This window comes from Eurytemora carolleeae, unplaced genomic scaffold, assembly GCF_000591075.1.
Source record: "Eurytemora carolleeae unplaced genomic scaffold, Eaff_2.0 scaffold237, whole genome shotgun sequence".
Classification (NCBI taxonomy): Eukaryota; Metazoa; Arthropoda; class Copepoda; order Calanoida; family Temoridae; genus Eurytemora; species Eurytemora carolleeae.
Window position 1 is genome coordinate 25,025 of NW_019396130.1, and position 12,179 is coordinate 37,203.

The 12,179-nt window shown below is 31.8% G+C and overlaps 1 protein-coding gene across 1 annotated transcript in view; it reads left to right on the forward strand.

Annotated features, from left to right (window-relative positions):
* LOC111695836 (trichohyalin) overlaps positions 1-12,179 on the forward strand; it is a 35,095-nt gene that overhangs the window by 17,136 nt on the left and 5,780 nt on the right. The gene's annotated exons all lie outside the window — the stretch shown is intronic.

Genomic DNA, 12,179 nt, shown 5'->3' on the forward strand with positions numbered 1-12,179 from the left:
TTTAGTAGAGTTATATATAGTAATATCCGAAGAAAATAAATCAATACAAATCTGTTCTGTTGTGACAAAAACCTTCCGCTAGACAATACAGTAAACCCATGTTTGTAACAACAGTATTCTTGGTATAATAAAGGAGTGGTTACTACGGTATCCTTGGTTTAATAAAGGATTGGTTACAATGGTAACCTTGGTCTAATAAAGGATTGGCTACTACGGTATCCTTGGTCTAATAAAGGATTGGTTACTGCGGTATCCTTGCTTTAATAAAGGATTGGTTACTACGGGATCCTTGTTATAATAAAGGATTACAGTTATATAGGTTATATAAAGGATTGGTTACTACGGTATCCTTGGTTTAAGAAAGGATTGGTTACTACGGTATCCTTGGTTTAAGAAAGGATTAGTTACTACGGTATCCTTGGTCTAATAAAGCAGTGGTAACTACGGTATCCTTGGTATAATAAAGGATTGGTTACTATGATATCCTTGGTATAATAAAGGATTGGTTACTATGATATCCTTGGTATAATAAAGGATTGATTACTACGGTATCCTTGGTATAATAAAGGATTGGTTACTACGGTATCCTTGGTATAATAAAGGATTGGTTAATAGAGTATCCTGGGTATAATAAAGGATTGGTTACTACGGTATTCTTGGTGTAATAAAGGATTGGTTACTATGGTATCCTTGGTATAATAAAGGATTGGTTACTACGGTATCCTTGGTCTAATAAAGGATTGGTTATTACGGTATCCTTGGTATAATAAAGGATTGGTTAATAGAGTATCTTGGGTATAATAAAGGATTGGTTACTACGGTATCCTTGGTCTAATAAAGGATTGGTTAATAGAGTATCCTGGGTATAATAAAGGATTGCTTACTACGGTATCCTTGGTATCCAGTATAATGATTAGCTTCAAACAACTTATCCTAGAAGATTGGGATCAAGTTTGATTGGGTTGATTATCAGTTCAAAGTTTATCTGAGTATAACAGGTTGAGAGGAGGACAGGGTAAGGTGGAAAGGAGGGGATGGAGGTAGAAGGAGGGGGATGGAGGGGATGGAGGTAGAAGGAGGGGGATGGAGGAGGAAGGAGGGGGAAGGAGGGGGAAGGAGGCGAAGGAAAAGGAAGTGAGAATGAAGAAAAAGAAACAAAGAAGCACAATTTTTTTAAAAGCGTGTTTGATTTTGTTTCTCCATTTTTAACTTTTTCTGGGAGAATTGCATGCACCAGCAGGACTTGTTTATCATTTTTGTGTCATGTTGAGAAATATCTTTAAACAATTTTAAATATCCAGAAAAATCTCCAACTTGATTAAACCATGTTTAATTACAAAAGTCAAAATAAACCTGATTGTTGCTCGAAAGCCTAAAAAAAATGAATTCGTATTTCAAAAAGTTTTGGAATTTTTTGTAAGCTTTACTGAATTGATCGAAAAGGAATTTTATTTAGATCCAAATATATTGTAAATCTTCGATATTTATTTTAAAAGTTTTATTTTTAGAATTTTAACTTTTCAAAAATCCTTCAGAGCAAACTTATCTATCCAAATATTTACACTTTCTTTCCAACTTTTCATAGTTTATATTCACATATTCTATCCATATATTCACATATTCTATCCATATATTCATATATTCTATCCATATATTAACATATTCTGTCCATATATTCACGTATTCTTTCCATATATATTCACATATTCTATCCATATATTCATATATTCTATCTATATATTCATATGTTCTATCCGTATTTATTCACATATTCTATCCATACATTCAGATTTTCTATCCATATATTCACATATTCTATACATATATTCACATTTTCTTGATCATATTCCATTTCACATATTCCACACATTTAACTGCCAGTATCTTCAAATATTCCACATATCAACATATTCCATCCATTTTATCCATTTTATCTATGGATGCCCTTTTTTAGTCATTTTGTCCATATATTCTTATATTCTATCCATATTGACAAATTATGTTGTGGATACTTAAGTTATTAAAGTTTATGAAAAAGAGTGAAAGCTTATTATTTCAGGCCATAGTTTCTTTAAGTTGTTTTTGTTTACATTTTCCTAGTGTGACACCAAACCATAGCAACACCCCACAATTTAGCTAATTGATTCTTTTATTATTATCTTCTATAATAAAACAAGACATTCATATATATATATTTTGCGTATAGCCGGCCAAACGGCTGGACCGATTGGACTAAAAAAAATTCAAAATTTTTTTTTTCAAAAATAGTCTCTTTTTTCACAGGCAACGCCGGCCTTTCAGCTTATTATTATTATTATTATTAAATGTGTTTTGTAAAAATCCTCTCGTTAAAAGGATAAATGTCTAGCACATCCGTGACATACACACACACTTCTAATTATATTAACGCAAACGGGTGTTCTATACTTCTAAGAAAAGGTTTGCACCTTCAATTTGTCTAGATTTAAAGAACTTTAAGGATTTAGAGCGAAAAATGTTAGGCAAAATTAGATTATTTTGGGGGTGGGGGGATTTTATTGTTTTTTACTTTTTTGAGTATTTTCATGCGGTTATAGAATAACATGATATTTCGTTAACAGTCTCTTTATATATTTTGATTTTATATTTGTTATTGGTTGCTATGTGAGTAGGATAACATTGTATTGGCATTAAAGTGCTTTTATATGTTTGTATGTAACTGTGAATAAACTAAATACAGTAGCAAAATCCTATCAACTGCAGATAATGCTTTATTACATTACATTTTTACTTTAATATCTACTATCTATTATCTACTATCTACTATCTACTATTTATTATCTACTATCTACAATCTACTATCCACTATCTACTATCTACTATCTGCTATCTACTATCTACTATCTACTATCTACTTTCTACGATATACTATTCACTATATCTACTATCACCTTCCTATATACTACATGTCTACTATCTACTATTGTTATTTCCCAAAAGAAAAAATCTGTTATTTCATATCCAATGTTTAAAGGTTGTAATCTTTATCACGACTAATAATTTCTCTAAAGTCTAAAAAGTGTAAAAATGGCAACACAACCTGCAATGACAAAATACATGTCAATAGTTTTGTGATATGTTATGTTTCTCCTCGGGAAGGATATTGTAATATATTTTATCAGTTGCTCTCCAAAACTTTACAATACATTTTATAATAATATAATGTATAATATATAATTCTACTCTATTAAAGGGAGATAGATATCTTTCCCTTACTTAAAACCTTTTCAAGCATTTTCAAGCATTGTGTTTTGTGATTTATATCTGCAGATACCAGACCGATAGTCTTTATATAGTAAACTTATGTGACTAATTCCAATTGTCAAAATTTAAATTTTTAATAGTCTATTTGACTTAAAGTCTAGTGTCTGATATCAATAGTTTGACTGAAAGTCTAGTGTCTGATGTCAATAGTTTGACTGAAAGTCTGGTGTCTGATATCAATAGTTTGACTGAAAGTCTAGTGTCTAATGTCAATAGTTTAACTGAAAGTCTAGTGTCTGATGCATGTCTGATGTCAATAGTTTGACTGGAAGTCTAGTGTCTGAAGTCAATAGTTTGACTGGAAGTCTAATGTCTGATGTCAATAGTTTGACTGGAAGTCTAATGTCTGGTGTCAATAGTTTGACTGGAAGTCTAGTGTCTGAAGTCAATAGTTTGACTGGAAGTCTAATGTCTGATGTCAATAGTTTGGCTGAAAGTCTAGTGTCTGATGTCAATAGTTTGACTGGAAGTCTAGTGTCTGATGTCTACGAATGTTCTAATTATAAATAGTTTAATTACCCTTAATATGAGTATAATTAGATTTATATAGGACTAATTTCCTTTCATACTCACACACACACCAACATACACTCTTCTTCGACATAAATTATGACATGATTTTAGGAATTAAATAACAATCCACTGTGCAGTGTGCACTAACAGCATTTATTCTATTCCGGCAAGAACGGTCAAACTAAGAAGAAGTTTTTGTACAAACTCTGAGTATTTAATCCCTTTATCTATAATTCATAGTTTGAATTATAAGAGGTCTACTACATCTGGTTAAAAATCTTGGTCAGAAAATCCGAGTTTTGTGGCAAAAAATGAATACCTTTACTTTGTGAGAAAATAAATTTCTATTCCAGATTTCTAACTTAAAAAAATAATTTTTCGGACACATAAATATATAACTCATTTACAGGAGTATCTCGTAAGATGTCACATAGATTCAGCCTACTCGTTGATTTTACCACTCTAACTCACTTATGCTTTTTCTGCAACTTTTACATGTAAAGGAACTGAGTTTTTGCCACAAATTATAATTTTACAATCGCCATATCTTTTTAACCTGATAGTGTAAACCTTTGATATTTCAAACTATCATTATTTGATCTAAAATGATTCATAGTTTGAAATATCTAAGGTCTCCGACAATCAAATGCAAAGATATATGGATAAGAACATTAGAGTTTATGACAAAAACTCAATTCCTTTAAGCACTATAAAGCACTTGTTGTTATCTTTGGTTTAAAGAAGTAAATGTCAAAATTCTTATCGATTTTTGCTTAAGAGCTTGCAACTTTTAAATCACAGTGAACTTGTGAAGCTTGTTGAACTTGAACTAATATAGGATACCGCATTGTACACCCCGGTTCATTTCAAATACCTTACTGACTTCTATTCAAACCTTTGAAGGACAGGTTGTACAGTCAATTTCCATATATTCAGACTTTAGACGGAAAAGCGGGATTTTACACAATATGAATCATTATATGAGATGAATATGACCGAAGAACATTAGGTGATATACTATGTGAAGTCAAGGTGCATGAAATATGAGGTTGGAAGGGAACGTGTAGATTTGGCCTGTATGCTTGGCAAGCTGCTTATATGCATCATCATACATTCTTATACACCATACATACACCACTTAAACAACCATTAACAGAAAACAGTTCATTTCCTAACACAACAAAGTAATATATGTCTTCAAAAATGAGCATATTCAAAAGTTTCATTCCTTCCAAAATTTTCACAAAAAATCTTTCAATTTTCTCGATGGCTGTGGTTGTCATGTGATTAAACCCCATCCCCATGAAATGAATTTGCTTGTAACTATAAGTTAAAACTGTAGAAAACTCATCAAAAGGTAAAACAAAATAATTTCAATTTTTGTGGTAAAGCTTGCTCAACCAAATGTTGGCTTAGGTCTTATCAGATTGGAAATAGATCAGGATTTGGATTAGGATGAAGAGGTAATAAAGAATGAGAATGAGGATGAAGATAAAGAGAGGATTAAGCTAGATAAGAATGAGGATGAAGCTAAATTAAAATGAGAATAAAATGAGGATGACGTTAGATAAGAATGAGAATGAAAAGAATATGAAGCTAGTTAAAAATATGGATGAAGCTAAATAAGAATGAAAATGAAATGATCAAGAGAGGAGAAAGCAGAAAAAGAATAAGGATGAGGATAAAGCTAGATAAAAATAAGGATGAGTATAAAGCTAGATAAGAATAAGGGTGAGGATAAAGCTAGAAAAGAATGAGGATGAGGATAAAGCTAGATTAAAATAAGATGTGGATAAAGCTAGATAAGAATAAGGATGAGGATAAAGCTAGAAAAGAATAAGGATGAGGATAAAGCTAGATAAGAATGAGGATGAGGATAAAGCTAGATTAAAATAAGATGTGGATAAAGCTAGATAAGAATAAGGATGAGGATAAAGCTAGAAAAGAGTAAGGATGAGGATAAAGCTAGATAAGAATGAGGATGAGGATAAAGCTAGATAAGAATGAGGATGAAGATAAAGCTAGAAAAGAATGAGGATAAAGCTAGATAAGAATGAGGTTGGGGATCAAGCTAGATAAGAATAAAGATGAGAATAAAGCTAGATAAAAATAAGGATGAAGCTATTTAGATAAGAATGAGGATGAAAGGATAAAGGGAGGATGAAGTTAGATAAGAATGAGGATGAGGATACAAAAAGTGGAGGAAGTTAGATAAGAAAAAGGATGAGGATGAAAATTGGATTGAACTAGATAAGAATGAGGATGAAACGAGGATGAAACTAGATAAGAATGAGGATGAAACGAGGATGAAACTAGATAAGAATGAGGATGAAAAGAGGATGAAGCTAGATAAGAATAAAATAACCATGATGAGAGGGGAAAGGATGAGGATTGAGGAATGAATATCTCATTGAATATTCCTGACAGGATTTACAATTATTAATCTGCGGGAGAAATTGGATTGAGTAGTTTCCTTGTTCTTTGGCACAGTGCACCCAGGCCTCCAAATAACCTGGAGAAACCCAACCTAGGTCACTTAACCCACCAAACTCAAGCCAAGTCACTCTCTGGTATATAGATTCCAACCATTTCTTTTGCCCCATTTGCTGGCCACCATGTTCCAAAGCAGATCTGTTGTTTCTCAAAGGGATAATTTGTCAAATTTTTAAAATATTGAGAACAGTTTTCCTTCATGGAATAAACAGTAGGGTTCTCTTAGGCTTAAAGGGACTGTTAACGTAATTTCAAATGAACTTCCTTTTAAAGAGAAACATCCCGATTCACAACGGTGCCTTTAAACCTTTGACTTATCAAAATGTCGAAAATATCCCTTTCTAAAAGTGACAGAAAATAAAAAATTCACTTTTGAATGTTTGAAAATGCTGCTAACGTAGAACAGTCGATCTAATTTAGAGTTACGCAAGTCAACAGCATAGCGTTTTAGAGAAATTCAAGTGGGTTTCCATATGTTTAAACAAAAAGATCTCTCTATCTGATAAACAGTCAAAGTATTCAAAGTCGAAGTACCGTTGTGAATCAGGCATTGCCTTATTTTCATTGAGAATCACTTGAAATTACGCAACAGTCCCTTTAATCTTTTTCATAATTCGTCTTACCCACACTGAACTCCCTCGACACGCATTCTTCTTCCTTTTTATCTTATTCCCTCTAAATCGTATAAACTATACGCTAGAGAACCCGGCGTAGCCGAGGTTTATATTATTATTCATAGTCATAGTTAATCCCGCCGTTTACCCGCGCGAGGTATTTTTTATTCATAGTCATAGTTAATCCCGCAGTTTACCCACGCGAGCTATTTATTATTCATAGTCATAGTTAATCCTGCAGTTTACCCGCGCGAGCTATTTATTATTCATAGTCATAGTTAATCCCGCAGTTTACCCACGCGAGGTATTTATTATTCATAGTCATAGTTAATCCCACAGTTTACCCACGCGAGGCATTAAATTCTGATTTTAGTTGAAGTGCCCAACGTTGCCCGTGGAATCTATAAAAATTCAAAGAAATTTCTCCTTACTTAGTTACAGATTCCCTCAATAAACGCCACTACAGCCAGCTATATCAATTTTTTAAATCAAATAAATATGAAATAAAACTTGATTAAGAAAGAGGTATAAGAAAAGCTCCTCATACATTATTAATAAGAATTTATATTTTATTCAATTGTAACTTTATCATTGTATTGAATGTGCATAAATATTGTTTACATATTTCGATGTATATTCATTATTCATTACACACTATTCATGCAGTAAATATCTATTGTCAGAGTACTATTCATTATTTAATAAATTCTCTTCTTTATCAAATTATGTTCGTTAATGTTTTCCTTAAACATTATCATTTAGTATAGAAGAAAGATACCCACGGGCCTAGCACACGGAGTAAATAGTTACTGAGGGAATTCACGGTAAACTAGAAGTCCTGGTTATAAGTCCAGCAAGTCTTCAACTTCAGAACCTATTTTTATACATTAAATATAGACTTTTCGGATTTGCTATTTTATACTTTTTTGCTGGTTTTCTATTTTAAATATTCAAATATAAATGGTCTCTTACGGTTATTTTTTCCAATTTAGAATAAGGGATAAAACTATGATTGAAAATTTTCCGATACAGTCAGGATACAATTTGTTGTCGTTAGTTTTACGTGAATTTCCAGTCGGTCTCCTTATCACGTGACTGTGGTGTTTTGCAGATGAAAATCTTAAATACAGTAATTACCAAAATTAAGCTGAATGATTGTCATCTTGAATATTCTAACATGACACTTGTCTCAAACTCTAATTCAAATTATTCCTTATATCTTTTCAAATAAAATATTCCACATTAATCCAAGTTTATTTATAGTTCTAAAATTTAACAAAGAATACGAGCTAAAAGACTGACAAGACTAAATGATAAACTCCGAAGTTAAAGCCTCTGGCACACAAACTCAAGATTAAAGAAATTTGAGTTATTTTTGTTTGAAGCATTCAATCTGTTTTTTCTCTTTCTTTATTCTTTAAATTTAAATACAGGCTCAGGCATAGCTAAATATATGTATTATATATTATGTATTATATATTATATATTATATATTATATATTATGTATTATGTATTATGTATTATGTATTATGTATTATGTATTATGTATTATGTATTATGTATTATGTATTATGTATTATGTATTATATATTATATATTATGTATTATGTATTTGTATTATGCATTATGTATTACTGGCTTAAGTGCCGGGTGTAGAAGGATACAGATCTAGGATAGAAGGATACAGATCTAGGATAGAAGATAACAGACCTAGGATAGAAGGATACAGATCTAGGAGACCTAGGATAGAAGGATACAGATCTAGGATAGAAGATTACAGATCTAGGATAGAAGGATACGTAGAATACAGAATATCTGAGAGAATGATGCAGAACAGAGCATTGCAGATTTTGGTGAAATGGTTTTAGATATCAAATAGATTGTTGCAGTCCTACATTATCAGGATATATTAAATTTTTGATAACTTTCTGTTAAAAAATGAAACAGGAAAATGCATATTTAATATGGTTTAATCTGTAGGAATACTAGAAAATTTTGCTAAAAAATGCAAAAAAGATTTATATACAAAAAAATTGGAAATCTCTGTTTGTCTGTTTGTCTGTTTGTTTGATTGTATTCCGATCAGAACTCATGAACCCCTTGATCGATTTGCCTCAAATTTGAATGAGGAACTCGGCCGGGAGAACCTCGCGGGAATGTTTTTAGCTTGTTTTTGATATTCTAAGGTAATTTGGTCCATTCAGAAGAACCTGGCAATTCCTTCCGAAGTTTATTTAAATATCTTAAGTAACCCCCTGAACTAGAAATGTAAGAGAGTTTGTATATTTGAACGAAACTCCCGAGTTTACTGCTTGGGGTCTATACATTTGCGCAGATTTTAATTTAATAAATCAGAAAACAAGTAGGGAGTGAAACCACGTGAAATAATATTTCTTAGCAAAACTGCATGACCCAATTTGTGAAACCAGATTTCTGAAACTAGGTTTCATTACGATACTATGTCTTAAGTTTTGGGCTCTGAGCCCAAATTTTTAGACAGGGTATCGTTATGAAAACCAGTATTGGAACCCGGGTTTCACGAATGGGGTTAGTCAGTTTTGTAGATATCAATATTTTTGTTATGAAATATTGTTTTTTTTAGTTTCTTCATATTCTTAATTTTTTCGAATCTCTTAAATCAAAATCTACAAAAATGTTAAGATCTTAAAAACGAAACTCAGAAGTTTCGTTGAATGATACTCTTTTAGATTTCGGGGTCTGTACGTAGTCTCTTTCTTGTGTACAATTTGTACATGACATTTTTTCCCCTATTAGATTAAAGCTATCAATCTGTCAAGTTTTAAACGCTTATCAGATAAATGGGGAGGGGAGGGGAGGGGAGGGGGGTTGTCAAGGAAATTCCCCTCTATTAACCCTTTCCTTTAGGGCTGGGGAACGTAATAAATTATAGGGCGTGAAAATATCAGCTTTTGTTGCTTTGTTTCATGCCTCATATTTTGATTATGTGTCAAGAATTGTAGATTTCCATGATATGAATTCTAATTTCCGAATCCAATTACATTCGTTACCATTTCACCCTGTTTATCATGCTTTTTAAGTATTTTATATTTAGAGAGTTTAGGGTAAAGAAAAGATTGTGAATATAAATTTACAGGCAATTCTTTTTTTTTATAAATCTTAACAACTAAAAGTACCAAAAACTTTTTTTGGTACTTTTGGTTGACATTTTTGCAGATTCGGGATTTTTAATTGTTAAGTGAAATCCTAGAAAAGTATGGTTGTTGTTGTTGTTGTTGTTGTTGTTGTTGTTGTTGTTTTTAAGTATATTAAAGGGACTGTAGACGTAATTTCAAGTGACTCTCCACTTATATATAGAGTGGCATAATTTCAAGTAAATCTCCACTTATATATAGAGTGGCATAATTTCAAGTAAATCTCCACTTATATATAGAGTGGCATATAATATTGCTCAAAGAAAAAATTATGTTTAAAGGCTAAAAAAATCTTTTAAAAAATTAATTGTTAAAAACAAACAAAAAATACTTAATGGAGCACACTTGGTTTCTCAAATAAGATGAAAATGTACAGATTACTTAAAAATGTGAAAAGGGGTGTCCTCAGCTCTTGTTTAAGCCTGAAAACCTCCTGGAAATAGATATCACTAATCCAGCTCCACTAGCCCCCCCCCCCTCCGTGGAATGAAGTGTATGATAAATAAAACTGATTTTGAATGAAATGATGTGATGAGCAGGCCTCAACCCCCCTGATTATATTCACAATAGTTCTTGATTTCCTCAATTTAATATATTTTCAAGACATTCTTCATTTTATACACGGTTACCTTCAAAGAATGAGACTGTATGGACGACCTGAAGCAATCTCAGTCTTCAAGTGGCTTCTTAAATGTTTTGGCAAAGTTTCTTATTTGAGGAAACTATGCATATATGGAATCAGACAGTTTAAATTCCGTACAGTCGTCCCTGAAGTCTCATTCATTGATATAGTTGTAATCAAGGTTAGAATATCAACACTGTTCACTTTTTTTTAGATTAAGATTCAGAAGTAGATTGTCATTTAAACCATTCAATTCATAATTCACAATTCACAATTGATTGCGAATTGCAGGTTCACCTTTCGGACTATTCAACCTTAAACAAATCTCGGCCATTTTCTATTCCTTCTCTGCTTAAGAAAATAAAAGGCATGATATCATTAGTTGTAATAACAGATATCCATCCCAGACTAGATCAATAAGATCTGATTTAGGATAAAACATAGATATCCGTCCTGGATTAGGTCAATATGATCAGACTCAAGATAATACATAGATATCCACCCTAGACTAGATCAATAAGATCAGATTCAAGATAAAACATAGATATCCACCCTAGACTAGATCAATATGATCAGACTCAAGATAATACATAGATATCCACCCTAGACTAGATCAATAAGATCAGATTCAAGATAATACATAGATATCCGTCCTAGACTAGATCAATAAGATCAGATTCAAGATAATACATAGATATCCGTCCTAGACTAGATCAATAAGATCAGATTCAAGATAAAACATAGATATCCTTCCTAGACTAGATCAATAAGATCAGATTCAAGATAAAACATAAATATCCTTCCTAGAATAGATCGATAAGATCAGATTCAAGATAATACATAGATATCCGTCCAAGACTAGATCAATAAGATCAGATTCAAGATAAAACATAGATATCCGTCCTAGACTAGATTAATAAGATCAGATTCAAGATAATACATAGATATCCATCCTAGACTAGATCAATAAGATCAGATTCAAGATAATACATAGATATCCGTCCTAGACTAGATCAATAAGATCAGATTTAGGATAAAACATAGATATCTGTCCTAGACTAGATCAATAAGATCAGATTTAGGATAAAACATAGATATCCGTCCTAGACTAGATCAATAAGATCAGATTTAGGATAAAACATAGATATCCGTCCTAAACTAGATCAATAAGATCAGATTTAGGATAAAACATAGATATCCGTCCTAGACTAGATCAATAAGATCAGATTTAGGATAAAACATAGATATCTGTCCTAGACTAGATCAATAAGATCAGATTTAGGATAAAACATAGATATCCGTCCTAAACTAGATCAATAAGATCAGATTTAGGATAAAACATAGATATCCGTCCTAGACTAGATCAATAAGATCAGATTTAGGATAAAACATAGATATCCGTCCTAGACTAGATCAATAAGATCAGATTTAGGATAAAACATAGATATCTGTCCTAGACT